This window comes from Anopheles arabiensis, chromosome 3 (genome assembly GCF_016920715.1).
Source record: "Anopheles arabiensis isolate DONGOLA chromosome 3, AaraD3, whole genome shotgun sequence".
NCBI lineage: Eukaryota > Metazoa > Arthropoda > Insecta > Diptera > Culicidae > Anopheles > Anopheles arabiensis.
Window position 1 is genome coordinate 7,049,021 of NC_053518.1, and position 18,825 is coordinate 7,067,845.

Genomic DNA, 18,825 nt, shown 5'->3' on the forward strand with positions numbered 1-18,825 from the left:
CGTCCACCCCGTCACGCCGGGCAGCATCCTTGAGATGCAATTCCTTAACCTTCACCTCGTTCGCCCACACGCTGAGAGGTCAGTTGCCCTTTTCCGTCTCAAACGAAAAAAAAAAAAACACACTCAACCACCCACCCGCACACACACACTGACGAATTCGTTCGCTTGCCGTTCGCATGCACTCACGTCCGGATGCATCACCCCTCCCAGGGTATACATAAATCATTTCCCAGCTTCAGCGCGTTGTCATGCCCGCCTGCTTGCTGCCCGCTTGCATTCCGTCAACGTGCTGCGGGCGAAATGGACCAAGCGGACGGGCAGGAAATCTGTATCTTGCCCGCTTTTGCCTGGCTGCCAAAAGCGACCCTGGTGATTGCAAAAATCGCAACAGCTACAACAAAAAAAGGTAGAAACTCCATCGCACAAAGAGAAAGACACGGGCAAACGCTTGGGCGGGAAGAATAAAGATGTAATCCGCTTAAAAAATCAACTTGCTTTAATCGTCTCACTCCCGAATACACGCCGGACCCACGCGAATCGATCTCCCACTCCTCTCCCGATTGCCAGAAGTCGATTGAACCATCCCTTTTGGTGATTCAATCCTCTCAGGTGAAAGCGAGATAGCGTCGTGCGTAAGTGAAACGTCTTGGGAGAGTGAGAAAGAAAAACAGCACCCTTGGATCCTGAAACCTTATCGTACGGAGAAACTTTCCCGTCTCGAAAGGAGACAGAAACTCGACCTGAATGTAATCGAATCGGACCTGCACAGGTTGGTACGCTCGAAACCCGTTCCATCTCGTTATCTCCTCCACTCCCCCCAGCCCCCTTTCGCTCTGTTCTCGTTCGACAGTAGCAGAGAAATTAATCCCTCCAGCATGAATATATTTAATTTCTCGGGCTATCTCTTACCCAAGAACCACTTGTGTTGCCTTTTTTTCTGTACCTTGTTTTCCCCCTTACCTGTCGCGCGAAGCACGCTACCGATCCAGATTTACTTCCCATCTTATCGTTCCTGTCCGACCGTGTTTAACTATTGAAGCGCTGCTATTGGAGCAAAAAGAACACCAACATTCTTGTACGGCTTAAGCTTAAGCAAACGCAGAGCGAAGGGGGAGCGATGGTTGGATGGTTGGGTTGAATACTAAACCTCAATCTAACTGCACACCGATTGAGCTTTGGCCTGGCCGCCGCTGGCCGTCCCGGGTCGAACAGGTTATTGGAGCAATAAAGTAAGTGCTTTGAGGCGGGTTACCGCAGCGCAGCGGAATGCGTCCGCACATACCACCGCTCCAGAATTATTAGATCTGCAAGACTCTCTCCTACGGCTACGGCGATAAAGTAAAGATTATGCAAATGTCGCCACACGGAGCTGCCCGTCGTGTCGGATCTGTGCCGGAATCTGATCGGGCGCGCGCGCGCGCACGCTCATTGGTCATCGAACCTATTCACTGCAACCTACGCAACCGGCGGACCCGATTGGAGATCAATTTCTGTGTCTGAGTTCACGTTTAATAGACGCCAGATAGCGTCCGCGTGTACGTGTATCGGTCTGCATGAGATCATTCAAACGGTAGCAACCAAGCAACAACCTGTCCATTCCCCGTTACGGTGCTCGAAATGGACACTTTAGATTTCATCTGCCGGCCTGCGGTGCCTATCCAGTTGCACCGGAAATGGAACAGTCAGCCTTTTGTACGCATGTGGTTGTGCTGTTTCTTTGTCTCGGTGTGTAATACAATCCGCGGATGAGCATTTAGAGCGAGCTGGGCGTATTATTTACACGCTGCATCCGGTAGCGCTGGTAGTAGCACGCCATTACGCCTCAACTATGATTGACACGTAAACATGACTTCTGATGGTTGTTGCGCGACGGGCCGACGGATGGGATCGTTTTGCGATCTGCTGCACGATAAGGTAAGTGCTCTGAAAAGCTCTGGATCAGAGTGGAGATTGTCTTGATTGTTTCAATCACCAGGACTGGTATATGTAGTTTAAAAAACAATGAAAAGAGCCATAACTGCAGGACCTTCTAATTCTTGAATACAGTTGAAGACGTGCAACACTCACACATTGAGGAATGACTATTCTGGGTCAATAAGAAACTCCCGAACACATGTTAAATATTTTGTAAAGCTATTTCAACATCCCCAAGACACAATGACCCACGCATTGCAATATCTCTGCCTTCTCGCAATGGTCAATAAATTGGCAGCAGCTGTAAACTCGATTTCCTGCTGACTGCCAAGCCTGGACGACTGGCTCGAGACGATCGGTCACTCTTTGCATGGGTGCGTCTTATGAAGCGTCGCTGGACTCTTGTCGTACGTTGTTACCCTGTCCATCAGCTCCCTTGTTCTCGGTGCGCACATATGGTCGGTGCTTGGTCTGTTTGCTGCTTCTGAATTCAACACAGAAGCCTGATCGTGGCGTTGACTGCCGATGCCAGCGCAGTAGCGCAATAAAACGCAAACAAGAGCCCAGCAGCCGTCATGAGCAAAATGATGACTGCCGCTTCATTCCGCTTTCTTGCAGTCTTGCACTCACTGCTCCGTAATGTCGTTCATCCAAGTCTCTTGTCTAGCAATTTTCGGACCGATAAAACGAGCTTGCCCGACACGTTTTGTTCCCTTTTTTTATATTTCTGGGTTGCCCAAGATACACCCCCGCGGAGAAAAAGAAAGTGCTTCTTGCCTTTGGTCAGCGGACCTTTGGAACTTTGGAAGTTGTGTCTTCCCGTACGGTCATCCTTTTTAAAAGATTGTTTCTTTCTTCCTTTTAGATGTGTTCTTTTCTTCCTTTCTCTCTCACTCTCTCTCTCTCTCTATCCATCTAATGCTCTCCCTCTCTATTCATCTAATGCTCTCCTTAAACATTCCCTTACAGAATCCCTTTCTGCCACAGTAAGGGATCACACAACGGGGGCATGATTATTCCGTTGTTTGAAAAGGACCAGCTAATGGACATTTCCGCAGGTAGCACTAAAAGCCGGTAAAGTGAGAAACGCACGGACAGGTTTCCATCCCTTCCTCCTTTTTTTATACCGAACTGGTAGCACTCCTGCCGAGCGCTGTTCTGGGACGTCCTGGGTGTGAATTACGGGGAAAGGCGCAAATGCAGACAACTTTTTCCATCGTCAAACAAATGGAGAATAGAACCAATGGTGCACACACACACACATGCCATTATTTGGTGCGCTATGATGAGGGCAATGAGTGTAAGTTTTTATCGTTTTATCTTCACCTCTAGCATTGCTTTCCCGCGTCGCTCGATGGATTATCAGGGGTCCATAAAGCACTGGAGGGGATTATTAAAACTACAATTTTGCCCAGTCATATTTGCAGGAAAACTTTGTTGTGGTATTGTGGCTTTTTTGAAGATGCTTTCAAATGATTAGAGATGACTTGTAGCTTTGGGTGGATGGTAATGCTTTGTGGTTCACCATAAAGTCGATCCAATTCTTATTTGTTGTTCAATAGAGAAGATACTCTCTTTTTGGGGCGATGTCAGTGCTTTGTTTTGTTGCTATTGAAGTATAAAAACTACACAACAGTGTTGTGTCCTAAATGATGTAAGACTTCTCTTGCAATGCTTCTGTACTGCTTTCTTGACACTTTCTTCGATCATCTTCATCATTTTCTTTCCAGACTTTTTTGTCCTTTTCATCTATTTTTTTGTTCACCCATGTCGCATCACAGCAAGAAAGCTCTGCTGGCAAAGGCAAGAGGGCGAGATTTTGTTTCTTCTAATCTCTCCTCCATTATTCGAATGGCACCAGAACCAGAAAGTCAAAGCGCACCATAATAGAGAGGGCAGAAAAAGGCACTTCGTCTAGCCTAGACCTTTTGCTCGGGGAGAAAAAAAGGAACCTGCTAGAATCGGGGACGATGCGACGATAACGAGCGCAAAGTGAAACAAATTGAACGGGAGCCGATAGCTCCTGGGAAGTGATCGAACGCACAACCCACTGGACGACCAGGCCGTCAGGCAGGAAATAGGAGGGAAAAAGAAAACTCCGGTGGCAGCAGCACCGGAAAGGAAAGGAAATGACTCTTTTTCTTTTCGTCTGTATGATGATGCGTGCTGTGTGTGTTTGTATGATGGTAACAAAAAAAAAGCTGGGTAGGAACAAAATGCGGAAGTTCTAAAAAAGCCATCGTTTTGCACCGGAACCGTTTGCCTGGTCATTGTTGCCTTTTATTGTAGGGGATTTAAAGGACTGGCCGTGTTGGAGTTGGTCTTACAGTCAAAAAGGCATTACATGCACTGAAATATTGAAGCAGCGGATACATGATTGGGTAAAATATCCTTTAAAGTTATTTATCTAAGAATTGATAATTCATTAATTCAACTGCTTTGCGATCATAACATCATTCATTTCAAAAGAGTCTTGTATCGTTTATTTACCTCTTTTACCATGTTTCCAATTAACTATCATTAATGCTCTATTTAAGCTTTATTTATTCCCAACTGTTCCACTGATCACAACATAAGTTAAAGCTTAACCTCGCGCTAGAAGTTCTTTAACATGTAGTTTTAATTTATTTGCACTATTCCTCTTTCAAAACCATCGCAAACTCCAACCCAGCTGACCATAAATATCGCAAAATACTACCACCGATTGAATAAGCTGACAAGCGGGTCAAACGAACATCGATTTGCAAACATTCGCCAGCCAACCGTCCACATCCACCAAAAGACATCGATGGACAATTGCCAATGCAACAAAGGGCAATCGATGCACGTACTGTGGGGGAGTGGAAAAAAGCACAGCAGACTGCAAACAGAAAAAAAGCTCCTCCAACCCAACATGCACACAAATCTTCTTGCCGGCCATTACGCCAAGTCGCCCTCCGCAAAATGGGAAAAGTAAGCCAACCAAGAAGACGAAGGAACGCGCACTTACAAAAAAGCTGGACACACAAACGGGAACGAAAAATGGGAAAAGAAAACGGACAACTCTTTGGAAGGAAAATAAATAGAAGCACACATACACAAGCACACTTTCTTGCCTGTGTATGCGAACGTGATACAGATAAAAGTGCTTGGGTTTTTTTTGTTGCTTTTCTATCACTCTCTCTTTCCCTCGGCGGTGCAATCGCCATGGACCTCTCCCTTTCTTGCAGTGACTTAAGAAACCTTAAATCTTCTTTATCTGTCCAGTTTCCTGTTGCCCGGCTCAGTCCGCAGTTCGATGCTGCAGTGTTATTTTTTGTTGTTCCCATCCACCAAGGGCATGGTCGGTGCCTACACGTGTGTGTGTGTGTGCGGCTGTGTGGGTCTTTTCGGTGCTTCTCCTGCTGTTCCTTTACTGCTGCCGTTAGGTTGCCCGTGGTTTGACGGGGTGGCCGCCGTCCGACCGCCATCGTACAGACCTTGGGCTCCGGTGGGCGAGTGCGGCAGGTGAAGACGCGCGGTGGGGAAAAGGTGCGCTTGTGGAGTGCACCGCTGTCCCCGTGCAAGCAGCGGCAAAGGTTTTGGAGGTGGTCGGTGATCAAGCACACCGTTTGCCTCCGTTCGATCATTAGGGACGACGTTTACGCCGATGGAGATTTTTTGCTTTTTCCTCTTTGGTTTCTCGTTTCTTTCGCTATCTTCGTGCCTTTCGTTCGTTTCTTGGCGAGGGATGTTGGGGATGCTGTTAGGAGCTAGGGGGATGAAGATAGGTGGATGCTGTGCTGTTGGATGCAAATGGTGACGTAAAGGCAAACAATAACAACATGGCGTGAGCGTGAGGCAAGCAGTCGAAGCAGGACGGAGCAACTACGGCGCAAACACCGTATCCCGAAGCCATCGGCGGCTGGACGAGAAGGCTGGCCGATGCGGTAGGTGAGAAGGGATGGATGGTCGGTGTAATGTATTTATAAAAGTTATTTTCTCGGCTTGCCGGGACGGTCCTCGGCTCTAGCTAGGGTGGAATGCAACGCCAGACGCTGGGCGGCATTGACGGCAAGACGCGACACCCAACGGCAGCACTAACGGCAGCAGTAAAGGAACAGCAGGAGAAGCACCGAAAAGACCCACACAGCCGCACACACACACACACGTGTAGGCACCGACCATGCCCTTGGTGGATGGGAACAACAAAAAATAACACTGCAGCATCGAACTGCGGACTGAGCCGGGCAACAGGAAACTGGACAGATAAAGAAGATTTAAGGTTTCTTAAGTCACTGCAAGAAAGGGAGAGGTCCATGGCGATTGCACCGCCGAGGGAAAGAGAGAGTGATAGAAAAGCAACAAAAAAAACCCAAGCACTTTTATCTGTATCACGTTCGCATACACAGGCAAGAAAGTGTGCTTGTGTATGTGTGCTTCTATTTATTTTCCTTCCAAAGAGTTGTCCGTTTTCTTTTCCCATTTTTCGTTCCCGTTTGTGTGTCCAGCTTTTTTGTAAGTGCGCGTTCCTTCGTCTTCTTGGTTGGCTTACTTTTCCCATTTTGCGGAGGGCGACTTGGCGTAATGGCCGGCAAGAAGATTTGTGTGCATGTTGGGTTGGAGGAGCTTTTTTTCTGTTTGCAGTCTGCTGTGCTTTTTTCCACTCCCCCACAGTACGTGCATCGATTGCCCTTTGTTGCATTGGCAATTGTCCATCGATGTCTTTTGGTGGATGTGGACGGTTGGCTGGCGAATGTTTGCAAATCGATGTTCGTTTGACCCGCTTGTCAGCTTATTCAATCGGTGGTAGTATTTTGCGATATTTATGGTCAGCTGGGTTGGAGTTTGCGATGGTTTTGAAAGAGGAATAGTGCAAATAAATTAAAACTACATGTTAAAGAACTTCTAGCGCGAGGTTAAGCTTTAACTTATGTTGTGATCAGTGGAACAGTTGGGAATAAATAAAGCTTAAATAGAGCATTAATGATAGTTAATTGGAAACATGGTAAAAGAGGTAAATAAACGATACAAGACTCTTTTGAAATGAATGATGTTATGATCGCAAAGCAGTTGAATTAATGAATTATCAATTCTTAGATAAATAACTTTAAAGGATATTTTACCCAATCATGTATCCGCTGCTTCAATATTTCAGTGCATGTAATGCCTTTTTGACTGTAAGACCAACTCCAACACGGCCAGTCCTTTAAATCCCCTACAATAAAAGGCAACAATGACCAGGCAAACGGTTCCGGTGCAAAACGATGGCTTTTTTAGAACTTCCGCATTTTGTTCCTACCCAGCTTTTTTTTTGTTACCATCATACAAACACACACAGCACGCATCATCATACAGACGAAAAGAAAAAGAGTCATTTCCTTTCCTTTCCGGTGCTGCTGCCACCGGAGTTTTCTTTTTCCCTCCTATTTCCTGCCTGACGGCCTGGTCGTCCAGTGGGTTGTGCGTTCGATCACTTCCCAGGAGCTATCGGCTCCCGTTCAATTTGTTTCACTTTGCGCTCGTTATCGTCGCATCGTCCCCGATTCTAGCAGGTTCCTTTTTTTCTCCCCGAGCAAAAGGTCTAGGCTAGACGAAGTGCCTTTTTCTGCCCTCTCTATTATGGTGCGCTTTGACTTTCTGGTTCTGGTGCCATTCGAATAATGGAGGAGAGATTAGAAGAAACAAAATCTCGCCCTCTTGCCTTTGCCAGCAGAGCTTTCTTGCTGTGATGCGACATGGGTGAACAAAAAAATAGATGAAAAGGACAAAAAAGTCTGGAAAGAAAATGATGAAGATGATCGAAGAAAGTGTCAAGAAAGCAGTACAGAAGCATTGCAAGAGAAGTCTTACATCATTTAGGACACAACACTGTTGTGTAGTTTTTATACTTCAATAGCAACAAAACAAAGCACTGACATCGCCCCAAAAAGAGAGTATCTTCTCTATTGAACAACAAATAAGAATTGGATCGACTTTATGGTGAACCACAAAGCATTACCATCCACCCAAAGCTACAAGTCATCTCTAATCATTTGAAAGCATCTTCAAAAAAGCCACAATACCACAACAAAGTTTTCCTGCAAATATGACTGGGCAAAATTGTAGTTTTAATAATCCCCTCCAGTGCTTTATGGACCCCTGATAATCCATCGAGCGACGCGGGAAAGCAATGCTAGAGGTGAAGATAAAACGATAAAAACTTACACTCATTGCCCTCATCATAGCGCACCAAATAATGGCATGTGTGTGTGTGTGCACCATTGGTTCTATTCTCCATTTGTTTGACGATGGAAAAAGTTGTCTGCATTTGCGCCTTTCCCCGTAATTCACACCCAGGACGTCCCAGAACAGCGCTCGGCAGGAGTGCTACCAGTTCGGTATAAAAAAAGGAGGAAGGGATGGAAACCTGTCCGTGCGTTTCTCACTTTACCGGCTTTTAGTGCTACCTGCGGAAATGTCCATTAGCTGGTCCTTTTCAAACAACGGAATAATCATGCCCCCGTTGTGTGATCCCTTACTGTGGCAGAAAGGGATTCTGTAAGGGAATGTTTAAGGAGAGCATTAGATGAATAGAGAGGGAGAGCATTAGATGGATAGAGAGAGAGAGAGAGTGAGAGAGAAAGGAAGAAAAGAACACATCTAAAAGGAAGAAAGAAACAATCTTTTAAAAAGGATGACCGTACGGGAAGACACAACTTCCAAAGTTCCAAAGGTCCGCTGACCAAAGGCAAGAAGCACTTTCTTTTTCTCCGCGGGGGTGTATCTTGGGCAACCCAGAAATATAAAAAAAGGGAACAAAACGTGTCGGGCAAGCTCGTTTTATCGGTCCGAAAATTGCTAGACAAGATGAAAGCTTGGAGGATCCTGAACACGTTCGGTTACATCATACGGAGCAGTGAGTGCAAGACTGCAAGAAAGCGGAATGAAGCGGCAGTCATCATTTTGCTCATGACGGCTGCTGGGCTCTTGTTTGCGTTTTATTGCGCTACTGCGCTGGCATCGGCAGTCAACGCCACGATCAGGCTTCTGTGTTGAATTCAGAAGCCCTCTCTATTCATCTAATGCTCTCCTTAAACATTCCCTTACAGAATCCCTTTCTGCCACAGTAAGGGATCACACAACGGGGGCATGATTATTCCGTTGTTTGAAAAGGACCAGCTAATGGACATTTCCGCAGGTAGCACTAAAAGCCGGTAAAGTGAGAAACGCACGGACAGGTTTCCATCCCTTCCTCCTTTTTTTATACCGAACTGGTAGCACTCCTGCCGAGCGCTGTTCTGGGACGTCCTGGGTGTGAATTACGGGGAAAGGCGCAAATGCAGACAACTTTTTCCATCGTCAAACAAATGGAGAATAGAACCAATGGTGCACACACACACACATGCCATTATTTGGTGCGCTATGATGAGGGCAATGAGTGTAAGTTTTTATCGTTTTATCTTCACCTCTAGCATTGCTTTCCCGCGTCGCTCGATGGATTATCAGGGGTCCATAAAGCACTGGAGGGGATTATTAAAACTACAATTTTGCCCAGTCATATTTGCAGGAAAACTTTGTTGTGGTATTGTGGCTTTTTTGAAGATGCTTTCAAATGATTAGAGATGACTTGTAGCTTTGGGTGGATGGTAATGCTTTGTGGTTCACCATAAAGTCGATCCAATTCTTATTTGTTGTTCAATAGAGAAGATACTCTCTTTTTGGGGCGATGTCAGTGCTTTGTTTTGTTGCTATTGAAGTATAAAAACTACACAACAGTGTTGTGTCCTAAATGATGTAAGACTTCTCTTGCAATGCTTCTGTACTGCTTTCTTGACACTTTCTTCGATCATCTTCATCATTTTCTTTCCAGACTTTTTTGTCCTTTTCATCTATTTTTTTGTTCACCCATGTCGCATCACAGCAAGAAAGCTCTGCTGGCAAAGGCAAGAGGGCGAGATTTTGTTTCTTCTAATCTCTCCTCCATTATTCGAATGGCACCAGAACCAGAAAGTCAAAGCGCACCATAATAGAGAGGGCAGAAAAAGGCACTTCGTCTAGCCTAGACCTTTTGCTCGGGGAGAAAAAAAGGAACCTGCTAGAATCGGGGACGATGCGACGATAACGAGCGCAAAGTGAAACAAATTGAACGGGAGCCGATAGCTCCTGGGAAGTGATCGAACGCACAACCCACTGGACGACCAGGCCGTCAGGCAGGAAATAGGAGGGAAAAAGAAAACTCCGGTGGCAGCAGCACCGGAAAGGAAAGGAAATGACTCTTTTTCTTTTCGTCTGTATGATGATGCGTGCTGTGTGTGTTTGTATGATGGTAACAAAAAAAAAGCTGGGTAGGAACAAAATGCGGAAGTTCTAAAAAAGCCATCGTTTTGCACCGGAACCGTTTGCCTGGTCATTGTTGCCTTTTATTGTAGGGGATTTAAAGGACTGGCCGTGTTGGAGTTGGTCTTACAGTCAAAAAGGCATTACATGCACTGAAATATTGAAGCAGCGGATACATGATTGGGTAAAATATCCTTTAAAGTTATTTATCTAAGAATTGATAATTCATTAATTCAACTGCTTTGCGATCATAACATCATTCATTTCAAAAGAGTCTTGTATCGTTTATTTACCTCTTTTACCATGTTTCCAATTAACTATCATTAATGCTCTATTTAAGCTTTATTTATTCCCAACTGTTCCACTGATCACAACATAAGTTAAAGCTTAACCTCGCGCTAGAAGTTCTTTAACATGTAGTTTTAATTTATTTGCACTATTCCTCTTTCAAAACCATCGCAAACTCCAACCCAGCTGACCATAAATATCGCAAAATACTACCACCGATTGAATAAGCTGACAAGCGGGTCAAACGAACATCGATTTGCAAACATTCGCCAGCCAACCGTCCACATCCACCAAAAGACATCGATGGACAATTGCCAATGCAACAAAGGGCAATCGATGCACGTACTGTGGGGGAGTGGAAAAAAGCACAGCAGACTGCAAACAGAAAAAAAGCTCCTCCAACCCAACATGCACACAAATCTTCTTGCCGGCCATTACGCCAAGTCGCCCTCCGCAAAATGGGAAAAGTAAGCCAACCAAGAAGACGAAGGAACGCGCACTTACAAAAAAGCTGGACACACAAACGGGAACGAAAAATGGGAAAAGAAAACGGACAACTCTTTGGAAGGAAAATAAATAGAAGCACACATACACAAGCACACTTTCTTGCCTGTGTATGCGAACGTGATACAGATAAAAGTGCTTGGGTTTTTTTTGTTGCTTTTCTATCACTCTCTCTTTCCCTCGGCGGTGCAATCGCCATGGACCTCTCCCTTTCTTGCAGTGACTTAAGAAACCTTAAATCTTCTTTATCTGTCCAGTTTCCTGTTGCCCGGCTCAGTCCGCAGTTCGATGCTGCAGTGTTATTTTTTGTTGTTCCCATCCACCAAGGGCATGGTCGGTGCCTACACGTGTGTGTGTGTGTGCGGCTGTGTGGGTCTTTTCGGTGCTTCTCCTGCTGTTCCTTTACTGCTGCCGTTAGTGCTGCCGTTGGGTGTCGCGTCTTGCCGTCAATGCCGCCCAGCGTCTGGCGTTGCATTCCACCCTAGCTAGAGCCGAGGACCGTCCCGGCAAGCCGAGAAAATAACTTTTATAAATACATTACACCGACCATCCATCCCTTCTCACCTACCGCATCGGCCAGCCTTCTCGTCCAGCCGCCGATGGCTTCGGGATACGGTGTTTGCGCCGTAGTTGCTCCGTCCTGCTTCGACTGCTTGCCTCACGCTCACGCCATGTTGTTATTGTTTGCCTTTACGTCACCATTTGCATCCAACAGCACAGCATCCACCTATCTTCATCCCCCTAGCTCCTAACAGCATCCCCAACATCCCTCGCCAAGAAACGAACGAAAGGCACGAAGATAGCGAAAGAAACGAGAAACCAAAGAGGAAAAAGCAAAAAATCTCCATCGGCGTAAACGTCGTCCCTAATGATCGAACGGAGGCAAACGGTGTGCTTGATCACCGACCACCTCCAAAACCTTTGCCGCTGCTTGCACGGGGACAGCGGTGCACTCCACAAGCGCACCTTTTCCCCACCGCGCGTCTTCACCTGCCGCACTCGCCCACCGGAGCCCAAGGTCTGTACGATGGCGGTCGGACGGCGGCCACCCCGTCAAACCACGGGCAACGAAGACAACTAGAAAGAAGAAGCAGAAAACACAGTCAACCCCTCCAGGGGATGGGCTCGATCGTCGGGGGAAGGATTGGTGGAAAGGAGCTACAGCAACAGCAGCAGCAGGAGGTTCGTTGCTGTTCGTATCGTCGAAGTCTTCAACTCTTCGCTTGTCTCTCCACAGACCCAGGCCCCGTTCCCATGCGATGCCAATGATCGATCGGCTTTGGCATCTTCTGGTTCGAGCTCCACATCTTTCCTCCCAGAGCTGGCAGCGATCGGGCGAAGGTGGGACTTGGTGAGCGGAAGGAGGGGCTGTTTGCGTGATGCTGCGGTTGCAAACGGGCGGGGACGTGGGGCTTCGGCATAGCGCTGAGCGGTTGCTGAAGTAGCCCGCTGGCAGCCAGAGACCACTTTCCTACTACATGCAAGCGACATACCTACCAGACACCAAAGCCGCCTCGCTCGATGAGTCTTGAGCTCGTTTCGGGACTTGGTTTAACGGCTGCCAGCTCACTATGGGTGTTTGGAGTTGGATTGAGAGGGTCAAAACTGAGGAGAGACTTTATTGCGTTTGTGAAAGAATTCAAGTTATGGAGAAAGATGAGATCTTCGAGGTACTTCTACTCCAAAAAAAGGTTGATTAAGGCTTAAGATCACCTACAATAGCAACAATATCATTTCTCCAAGATTTTTGAAGATCCGATTTAAGGTTTGAAGATATTCAAGAAGTCATCCAAGATGCAAATTCTTGATCTACACGTCCCATTGTGCCGATCGAGCGAAAGATCCGGACAACGATCACACCGCACGTACAGCGCGGCCTGTCAGTGGGCTGAAAGAGCATTTTGTTTCGCATTCGTTCACCGTCCAGATGCTCTCCAACCCCTTCAACTCTCCAGTTCTTTCCTCTTCAGGACCCCACGAGTTCGTCGTCATGTCGCGCACAGTTCGCGTTTTGCGTTTAACGTTTTCTCCCTCACCGCCCCTTGTTTTATTATTATTATTTCGGTCTTTGGTCAGACTTTGGCGTGGCTGGATAATTTTTTGCCTTAGATTATTTCACCGCCAGCGGGTTACCGGCTCTTCTCCCGGCTCTGCCGAATGTCGGGATAGCATACATACAGCTCGCGGATGCCGTCGTCTGCCCCGGCATTGTACTATTAGCGGTGAACTAGTGGCCGTAGCCCTTTTTGTGTGTGTGTGCCGGAGAGCCCGGGGAAGGAATTTACTACCAAACCTCCGCCTCCGACCCGACTCTCGAAGGGCTCTGACAACTGTCCGAGCCTGGGAGGTGAGTGGTTTGATGCTTGCTGTACATGTTGAACGTTAGTCCTAAGGCTCTCGACGGGCTGACGGCCACGGCAGTGCGGGTGGAGCACATCATGCATTAGACGAGGCCGGGAATTAGGGAAGAAGGATGGCAAAAAGCGAAACAATTTCTCCCCCGTTTGGGCTAGGCTTCGAAAGGAGAGCAAGAGTTCACTAACCCAGGTCGTCGAGTGCTATCGTTCAGGAACTCGTTTTAATGCGAGGCTGCTGCTGAGGCTAATGCTGCTAGAGCTCCCGTGCGCTTGACGTTGCGTGCATACTTGATCGCGATGTGCGTGTACGTAGAAGTGGATTAGATCGTGGAGATGATCGTACGAATAAAATGTGGTATTAGTTTCCTTTTGCACTTTTCTATGCAGCGAGAAATAGCGGGATGCTGGTAAGCCGCTCCGTGGCGGATTAAAAGTGCATAAAAATGGCGATTGCACTAATGAACATGGCAGGCTGATGGGTGTAATAAATGCCTTCCTGGAAGTAGCACAGAACATGATCAGGATTAGCTCTTTATTCATATTTCCTTTTGGTATAACATTATTTCTTGCCAAGACATTGCTTCCTGGCTCTCTTACCTCTTTAGGACTTGAACAACCTTAAAACACCACACAACATTCTTTCACTCCCTTCTCCGATAAGATCTTGTGTGTCATGTCATCGGTGTACTTGGTCCGTTCGATAAGAACACTATCGCGCCACGCTGAAATGCTTCTAGTCCAGACAGTCCGCGCGGTCGCGCCGACAACCTGGTCCTATCTGTAAAAACACAACAGGGCAATTAAAATAAAACGGCGGCGGCACTGCTACTTCAACTGCAACTGCCGCGATATGCCGCGATTCCCCCCGACATTCGTCAATGTTTGTCCTTTCCTTGCCCGTGCACGTGCACGTGTCCCCGGGTCGCTCGATCACGAGCCAAACGGTGGCGGAATCGGTGATATCGTACGTACGGTGGCTCTTAATGTTATCAATTCCCCTTTCCCCCTGTAGATGCATTTTAATGCAGTCACATTCTGGTGCATTCTCGGGAAGGCCTTTAAATGCATGTCTGCATTGATATTTGTGTATCGGGCTCGGGCGCAATAAGGGCGCAAGATGCAACGACGTGAGGAAGAAGCTCACAATAGCCGCCATACATACACACGTACGAATGGACAATCTTTTACAGGGTTAGCTTTTAAGCTTAAGACGAAATTACAAACGCTCAAGACGGCACACAACTGCGAGCGAATACACGCACACACACCAGCGGAAGATTCATTTGGACGAAGTAAAAAAAACCGGCTTTTCTTGTTTCTGTCGTGCCGAAGCACGGGATCTCGAGCGGGAGGGGTGAGCGTGTGTGTGTGTTTGTGTGCGTGAGCTTTCGACATTCTTTCGTCGGCGGCGAGGGTTCGCTAAGGGTTGAAGCACCTGCAACAATAGAGAAGGAAGGGTAAGTAGCACAGTGGGTTTTTTGTAAAATGTTTTCAGAGAATTTTCAGAATTTTTTTTAATAAGATAAATAAAACAAAATCTTTTGTAATGTAACCCTTTTCTTGGGAAGTTGAACCTTAAGGAAAAATATAACAATATTCAACAATTTGTTTGTTTTTCAAAATTTCCAACTGGATTTAATTTGATTTAACTTAAAGCAATAAAAAAGTAATTGCTTATTATCTTCAAAAAATGTTGACAAATTTTCCCCATAAAAATCATCCCTTCCGCTCACTGTGTGCAACCTTTCGCTGTGTGCGTTAAGTAAGGCAACCCCTAGCGGGCCTCACGGTAGTGTGCGTGCGATCGGCCAAAGCTTAAGCGTCCAGGCGGGCTTGTTGTACAACAATACGATCAGGAAAGCGTTCGTTTGCTTCGAGATACCGTGGCCGCATGACGCTACGCACCTGTGCGCCGCCGTCGTCGTCGTCGTCGTACTTTGGAGAGAGGAGAATACGTGGACCGCCCGTACCGCGATCCGTTCGAACGTTCGACGCCGTGTACCGCTTCACCTCTTTCGTACGCCAGCGTGTAAGATCTTCGTGATCGTGAGCGCAAAATGCCGTCGGGTGAAGTGTGTTTCGACGAGTAAATTGCAAACATCATACAGTGCTTGTGATTGAAAAAGGAATTATTTGAAACAGAAGTTGATTGGTGAACAAGATAAAATAAAAAAACAAAAGTATAAAAAGTGAGTTTAGAAAACAGTGAACAAAACATAAAACCATTTAAAAGTGAAGTAAAAAAAAGAAACAAATGAAACGCAGATAAGTGTAACAACCTGTGCAAGTGCTGGTGACTTACGAAGAGTTTTAACGCAAAGCCAAACAACCGTACAAAAGTGATTAGATGTGCAGAATTGCAGGAGGCAAACACAAACACGTGCAAAGAAATAATACAAAAGGATAACGCAGCTTGCGCATTGTACAGGAAGAAACGGTCCGAGATTAAAAAGTTAATCGCATTGTGCCCGACCCGAGAGGAGGGTGTGTTGAGCAGCAAAGAGGAAGAAAGGCAATGCAGCAGTGCACTGCACAAAGTTGATGGGTTGATGGGCACAAAGGCAACAAACGAAATGTCGAAAGAATAACAAACAACCAACACCGATACACCGGGAGGAGGGCAAGCATGGTCGGCATGGGAATGGTGCAGGCAGTGCAGTAAGCCTACCGAAGGGTCGTGCGAACGTCGTGCGAAGGTGAAAAGTGGTGACGGTGGATCTGTGTGCATGTGTGTGTGTGTGTGGGGCGCAGTATCGGGGATTAAAACTGCCAATGTCCGACTGGCTGCGGCCGCGGGAAAGCCGCTCAGGGATGCTGTAGCTGATATATGATACGCCTGTGCGCTGTGTGGTTCACCGTAGGCAAAGGGGTCTTTCAACCCGTGCGGGGGCCCGTGGGGGTTAAGCTGCGCGATTTGTGCGACTCAAAGTCATCTCCCGCCCGAAAGCGAGATTGGTGTGTTTGTTTGTGCTGCCAGTTATTGTGTGTGTGTGTGTATGTGAGTTTGGATAAGAGGAAATGTTCTTAAACGCGCAGTGAGATATTGTGAAGAAAAGTCGATCAAACGAAGCCGCGAAGAATTCATTCTAAAAGTGAATCAGTGAACCCAGCAAGCAAACTGTGAATTTGTTGTGATTGGTTGTTTCAACGGTGCCTTTAATACAGCTGAGATCAATCCAGTACAGAACGGATAACCTCGAACGAGGTGTGAAAGTACGTCTACAGCGGAAAGCAATTTCATCGGTATCTCAATCCGGGGCTAGGCCATCAGTGGTAAGTGTGCGACAAATTATCGTCCATTTCACTTTTGTAAGGGTGTGGAATGCATAATTCCGACCGTTCGTTGCCTCTAAAGCACTGAATTGATGTATTATGTACCACATAAAAACGTTCCTACAAAGATTTTGTCGTTCAAAGTTCAATAAAAATGCATTTTAAAACATTTAAATGCAATTAAAGTAAGCAAAAGCACTTCCAATGGCTAGTGGAACACATTAAATACGACAAAAGCTGCGTTATGCATCGGTTGAAAGTAAATCATTAGTAAATTTATTCTGCTCATCCTTATCCAACCGCTTACACTGTGAAGCGATTTATAATGCATCTCCACGCTCTTCCGCCCGATCTCCTCTGGTTGAGTAAATTTACGATAAACGATAACTCATCTCACCACCATTTTCCGGTTCATCTGTAACTGTACGACCATCGTTGTGTATGGCAGTCAAAAAGGGCAGTCAAACGGATGCAAACAGTTCACTTTACGCGTGTACGCATCGATGCATTTATGTGGCCCGGTTCATAAACATGGTTTTCGCTACTGCTTTTAATATTCACAGTCACGCGGAACAGGGGGGGGGGGGGGGGGGGGGCAGCGAAAACTCATCAATTATTGGTCTGCGATAGCGGGAGATAGTACAGATTGCTGTAGGGAAAATATTGCAATCGCTTTATCTTTAAAACCGATTAAAGCGTCTTTGGGAAGTGTTGTAGTGCGCTGTTCAAACAGTTTCCGATTGTATTGAATGTATTTTTCAATTCTTGAAATAAATCAATAATACCATTCCCGAAAAAAAGAACACCAAATACCTTTTGAATCGTCCACCTACACGTACATAAATATGATTTATAGTTTTCATTCATATTCAATTTTCCCTCGACTTTTTTTTCTGTTGGGGGCCGACTTTACTACGCTTACCGTAAGACTTCCGGGCATGGTGAAGGGGGGGAATTAATACGTGACAAGTGGAAAAGGAAGGAAGCCACATGCACCCAAAACCCATCAACTGGTCGGGACTGGTAGCGCGAACGGATGCTACTTATCCGACAGCACGCTTAAAGCTGCTGCTCCCGCGTGTGTTTCCCTTTCGTGTAGCCCTCTTCCAGGGCGGCCTGTAAACGAAGGCGTTCGAACCAGTAAGCCAAAGGCCTACACACCTTTATTTACAAAATGGACACAATTTCATTAGCATCGGAAAGCCATAACTCAAAACGAACTGTTTTTGGGGCTCGAAGTTGTTGAAGGCAACCAAAAAAAAAAGGAACAACACTTTGTGACACGTTGAAAGAAGCAGTGCCATATTTTATTTTACGCTGTTTTGGTGCGTCGTATTGCCTTTTGCAAGTGAATGGAAACGAGTGCAACGAGAGCGCCGATGAGCGCCGTTCGGGTCATTGCGGTGCGGTGGCCCATTAGAAACAGGAGAATGGATTCCAATTGGACGATTTTAAACACTTTCTAAGTTGGAATCCCCTTCTCTACCCTAGAAAAAGGGAGCGTTTTGCAAAGCTAATTCCACTAATAAGCATCCATCAATGGGAACCTTTTTCAAGTAGGAATGAAGTAGGAAAAACACCGAACCGAGCCTTCCCATTAATGCGAACTCGATTTGTTCGCCTAATCGAACGGAATTGATCATCTCCGCTCACATTTAAATATGTACAAGCTTCCTATCACTACTACCACCCAGCTAACGGTGATCACCCCTTTACCATCTGATCCTCACCAATCCCCCCCCCCCTCCCTTGCGATGAGGCAGTAGTGGCGATTATTAATGACGTTTAAAGGCGTCGTTCGCTGTCGTGGCTTCTTTTCGATGTTTTTTTTTTGCCGCTGCCCCAGGTCGCCGTTGCCTGTTGCTCGAAAAGGCCCGTCCGATCTCACGATCTTTCCTACGCGGCCATGATTCACGCAACGGCGAGCAGGGAGGAGAGTGAAGAGGGAGTGTCTGTGGAGGCACGGAATGGAACCGATTGGGAGACGAAACAATCATTTAATTTATTGAAAACGAATAAAGCTAACAATAAAAACGATCGTAACGTGCTGCGCTCCATCCGCGATCATGCTGCGTTTGTTGGGTTGGGAGGGATGTGTTTTTTTCTTTCTTGCCCACTCTTCTCTGCTTCTATCATCTCGCTCTTTGTTGCTCTCCTTGTTTGGTGGTGGCTGTTTGGTGAATGAGTATTGCGCTCGATGATACGAAGCAAA

The 18,825-nt window shown here is 46.4% G+C and overlaps 1 protein-coding gene and 1 long non-coding RNA gene across 2 annotated transcripts in view; one reads left to right on the forward strand and one right to left on the reverse strand.

Annotated features, from left to right (window-relative positions):
• Positions 1 to 12,573: 12,573 nt before the first annotated feature.
• On the reverse strand, positions 12,574 to 14,229 carry LOC120902221. Its single transcript, XR_005739391.1, has 2 exons — positions 13,938 to 14,229; positions 12,574 to 13,836 (listed from the first exon to the last, which is right to left on the reverse strand). It is a non-coding gene; the product is annotated as an uncharacterized LOC120902221 (long non-coding RNA).
• A 966-nt stretch (positions 14,230 to 15,195) lies between these two features.
• LOC120902478 (protein bowel) overlaps positions 15,196 to 18,825 on the forward strand; it is a 41,889-nt gene continuing 38,259 nt past the window's right edge. Inside the window, exon 1 of the mRNA XM_040311243.1 lies at positions 15,196 to 16,613. The gene's annotated coding sequence lies outside the window, so the exon portion shown is untranslated. The remainder of the gene's footprint in view (positions 16,614 to 18,825) is intronic.